The sequence below is a fragment of the Ambystoma mexicanum genome, chromosome 5q (genome assembly GCF_040938575.1).
Source record: "Ambystoma mexicanum isolate Mex_15411 chromosome 5q, UKY_AmexF1_1, whole genome shotgun sequence".
NCBI lineage: Eukaryota > Metazoa > Chordata > Amphibia > Caudata > Ambystomatidae > Ambystoma > Ambystoma mexicanum.
In genome coordinates, this window is record NC_090933.1 from 885,037,982 (window position 1) to 885,043,267 (window position 5,286).

Genomic DNA, 5,286 nt, shown 5'->3' on the forward strand with positions numbered 1-5,286 from the left:
GATGGCCACACCCACAAAATTGGCCCGCCCACCAGTTAAAGTTATTCTCCCACTTTGGGGGCATATGTTAAAACTGAGGAGAAAGGCAAATATTGCTACCTGCCAACCCTTGGTGCACTCCAGAGGGAATTCAATCCCAAAATAAATAAATATGACAGGCCTATGGGTCTAGTGTCAGGCCCACCGCTTGTTATTTGTAGTCTCTGTATATTATAATTTCTCTAGGTCAGGGGTTAAAGTACTAGGGTAGGGGGAAGTCAGGGCAAATGGCTAACCCCAATTTTTAATGTGATTCTTCTCAATATTGTCCGTTTGACAGTTTAGATTCAAAGGTATATAAATTCACAAGTCAAAACAATTTCCATCAGGCTAATTACGTGACACAATTTTAAACAAAAGTCAAAAGTTAAAGAAAACATTTTAATCAATTGAAATCTACAGTTTTTTGTGAACATTTTCACAATCAAAGAGGGAAAGTAAAGCGTAGCAAGTTTACATCACATGCCGTATTTTACAGCATTTCAATTTAAAAGATGAGCCAACGATTCTTACTTCAGGCATAACATAACGTTGAGGGCATGTTCTCCCCCTTACTTTGACTTGTGGACGATATCACGTCCCAAATATCTAGGGGGTGCTTGTTGGGTTGGGCCTTAGATGTGAGGCACTTATTTTAGAACCTTAACATCTATTTGCAATGTCTCTTTCAGATTGTAACAAGAAAAATAGGAGAATAAAGAACAAACATAGCGCGAACGACCGGTTCGAGCCACTGATCGTTCGCGCATGTGCACGACCCGCACTCCTTGTCTCTGATTGCGCATGGGCTAGGCAGGCAGTGCGAGCGCCAGGGTCGAGCCGCATCCCCCCTGCGCGTGTGCATGGTGGGTGATAGCAGATCCCGGGCACCACACGTCGCTCGCCAGCGCATGCGCATCTACATTCCTTGTGTCACCCACGTGGGAGACTAGTGTGAAATCATTCACACCTGTGTTTCATCACGGCTTGGAATATCGTGCTGAACTGAATGCGGTACCTGTGCCCGTTCTGAATTCTCGGTGATCAGCTGTACCTGTGTGGGGTATGTGAATATATCTAGCCAACAACTAGCTATATGCATATTTATTGTGTAACCCTAGAATGGGGTCAATATATCAGACAAGACCCATCAGTGATCCCTCTGCATGGGGTCTGTTCGGATCTTTGCATATCCGAGGGTGCCTATAAACTCTCCATAAGGTAAAATACTTGACTAACCTAGGTATCCCATTTGTTTTAATTGTTAGGGGGATGACTGATCGAGGCAGGGATACATTCAAACTGGTCGAATGTATTGGGCGAGTGGGGGTGAGGCAGACCTGGGTCTGCTTGGGTCCCCATCTGTCCCATGTCATGATCCCAGTATTGCATGTCCCTCCTGTGGTATTCTTTCTGTGTGTTACCTGCCAGAGGTAAGGATAGTTTTGCGTACATGTCCCATTAATCTCTGCCGTCATATAAGTTCTAAAACACCATAAGGTATTAGAAGACGTTCACATTCTATATCATGCAGGTGGCTTTGTTACATGTTCCACATTCAAGGTCGGGGCAACATCCGAAAACAACATTAAATGTATTTTAAATAACACCAAAGGCCTTAAATCAAAACATGCCTTCACCTTGGATTCAAATATCAGATACAGAGGTAGAATGCATCCATAAAACCAAGTCCATATTACATCTCGATATTTCAAACGTAACACATCAGGTCAAACTCTACGTTCATGCCCCTGGGGCTGAGACAATCAAGTGCATCAATCCACATTATTTCTTTCTGATGTAAAGTTCTTACAATATCTCCACCTCTAGGGCCTAAATTCACTTGTTCGAGTGTTACACATTTAATTTGTGCTATGGAATGTCTGGCATCTACGAAGTGCATTGCGACTGGTGATTTTTGACTCCTTGTTCTAATGTTGGATTTGTGCTCTGACCACTAGGTTTTGGCTTTTCTGGTGGTCATGCCTACATAGAATAGGCCGCATGGACACTTAAGTCCGTATATGACATTGGTTGAGTCACATGTGCATGAGTGTTTGAGGGGGATGGTTCTCCCTGTGTGTGGATGTCTGATTGTGTTTCCCTTCAATATATTGCCGCAGTGCTGGCAGTTGTGGCATGGCACAGTTCCATTGAATGTGGATTTCCCGGTTCTCGTTGTACTTATGTATGCTCTGATCAAGCTGTTCCGTAGGGATTTGTTGTTCCTATAGGCGAATGTAAGACTTTCTGGGAAGAGTTGCTGTAATTTTGGGTCCATTTGTAACATGCGCCAGTGATTCTGAATAATCCTTTTTATCCTCTTGCTCTGGGTTGAGTATGTTGTCACGTATACCAATTTTTGTTGATCTTTAGTAGGTCTTGGTGTCAGGAGTGATTCCCTTTGTGTCAAGTTTACCTTTTCTTTAATTCCTGAGATGAGGTTTCTATCATACCCCCTCTCAATAAATTTGGTTTCTAAGGCTAGTGACTGCCTGGAGAATTCTGTTGATTCTGAGATGTTCCTTCTGTATCGTAGGAATTGACTCAGCAGGACGCTGTCCAGTGTTCTTTGTGGGTGAAAACTTGTAGCCAAAAGCAAGCTATTCCTGTCCGTCTTTTTTGTGAAGATCCGTGTTTCCAGTTTTCCATTTTTTACATATACTTCCACATCCAGAAAATGTATTTTAGACTCAATGGTTAAGGATGTGAACTTGATACTTGGGTTCATCTGGTTCATCATGGCAAAGAATTGTTCGAGTTCATCCTTTGGGCCTGTCCAAATCCCGAAGATGTCATCAATATATCGTGTGTACAATGCTAGATGTTGTGACCATCTTGGAGAAGTTAAAACATTCTCATATTCCAAAAAGTACATAAATATGTTGGCATAGCATGGAGCCATAGCGGCCCCTATGCTGGCTACGAATATTTGCAAGAAATGGCGATTTCCAAATTTAAAGAAATTGTTCATTAGGACCAATTTCAATAAGGTCAAAACGAAGACCTGGTCTGCTTTGCAATCTGCTGTTCTTAGTAGTATCCATTCAACCGCCGCTAAACCAGTTTCATGGGTAATGTTGGTTTAGAGGGATGTGACGTCCATGGTGAAGAGGAAGTCACAACCCTCTATAAAATGAACATCTTGTAGTTTCTGTAAGAAACTGGTTGTGTCCTTCAAGTATGTTTCTGTATTCTGGATCAGCGGCTGTAGTATCCGGTCTAGGTATTGTGCTAAGGGTTCTAAAATGCTGTTTGTTGCTCCGATGATTGGGTGACCTGGTGGTTTCAATAGTCTCTTATGAATTTTTGGCAATATGTACAGGACGGCATGATCGGGTGCTTGTTGTTTAGAAACATGTGTTTTTTCAGAGATCATCTCTTCTGCTTCATCCAAGATTTCCTCAATAAGTGCCACAACCTGGTTCGTTGGGTCAAAACCTATTTCCCTGTATGTTTCTGTATCCGCCAGTTGCCTCTCGATCTCCTCCAGATAGTCGCTTTTGTCCATTAGAACAAGTGCGCCTCCCTTGTCTGCGGGTTTGAAAATCATTGTCCGATTGTCTAATAATTTCTTAAGGGTTTGTCTTTCCCATGGCGTAAAGTTGCCGTATCCACTGCTCTTGAATTGTAACTTCTTAAAGTCTTGAAGAATCGTTTTTTCGAAGGTGGATAAAACATGGTTCTGGACTTGTGGGTTGAAATGGCTCTTTGGGTTAAGTTCAAGGAACTCAGATGATTCATTAGAGTCTTGTTCTTCTTCAAGGTCATCGTAGAATGCCTTTAATTTCATTTTTCGATTTTTTTCTTTCAGTAGAGTGCTATTGCTCAGTGGGACAAAAGATAGACCTTTCCGGAGTACCTGGAGTTCCAAACGGGTGGGAGTGTAGGATGATATGTTAATCACTAGGTCTTTTTCTGGGGCTTCTTTCTCTGTGTGTTTCTTCTTCTGTCCACGCCTTGTTGGTCCTTTTCTAAAAAAGGCACTTCTTCTGTTGCTGGTACCGTATCCCATGAGCTGGTTGGTTGGGAAGTTTCCGGTGTCGTTATTGGGTCCATTTCTGTACTTGATGCGTCTGAGGTAGTTGCTTCGGCATGTGGTGTGGCTGGTTGCAGTGTCTGTCCCTGGTATGGCTTGTTGGGGCGCTGTCCATAACATTCCTGCCATGTATACACTATGTCCAACTTGTAGTCAAGTGTATCTCTCCGGAACTTGCGTATTTTTTTGGTCTCTAGTTCCTGTTTGTATTTTTGAAGTTTTTGGTTAGTGTCGTCCAAAACCTCTTTCAGGTGATCTTCCGAGTAACATTTACTCAATGATGTTTTGAGAGTTCCAACGTCCTCACTTGGTGTTTTGAGATTATGAGCCAGCTCCTCTATCGTGAGGAGTATTAGGTCCAATGAGCATTTGTTTAATATCTGGCGCCACCTTTTAACAAATGTTGGATTCTCTTTGCATAAGGTTGGCTCAAGATTGACTCTCAGTCCACGGGGAATAACAAGCGGAATAACAAGCGGTGGGCCTAACACTAGACCCAATAGGCTTGTCATATTTATTTTGAGATTGAATTCCCTCTGGAGTGCACCAAGGGGTTGGCAGGTAGCAATATTTGCCTTCCTCCTCAATTCTTTCTCCATTCCTGAGTGGCCCTGTGACATTCGCCCTGGTGCACCTGAAGTTTCACTACATAATACCAGCTACAATCAAAAAATATTTCAAGTGAAGCATTAAAGACGTTAGATCCTACTGCAGTAGTGCTTTCCCCCTCTTCCTCCCGCATATGTTAAAACCCCAAGAGCAAGGTGACCCATGGCTAACATACCCCCTTGATGTCGATTAATCGACACCTTACCGACCCCACCCCTGCGAACATAACAGCAGGGGCGGAGCAAGCGCAGGAACACCAAACCCCGAAGTTCCTCACTCTCAATGTCAACGGATTGAACTCTCCCGTCAAACGGAAGTCGATCCTGAAAAAGCTCCAAGACGAGAACGCAGCTGTAACCCTGATACAGGAGACCCATCTGCTACCGGAAGATTGGGGACGGCTCCGCTCTAGATTTTTTGCCTCAGGGAGCTCTAAGAAAAGCGGCACAGCAATTCTTTTCAGAAAGGGCCTGAACCCCCAGATCCTGGATACTAAATCATGCCCGGAAGGCCAATTCATGGCAGTCAAATGTCGATTGCCTGGAGATATATACACTCTTGCCTCAATATACACCCCCAACATCGGGCAATCAGCTTTCTACGACTCTGTGAATTAAAGG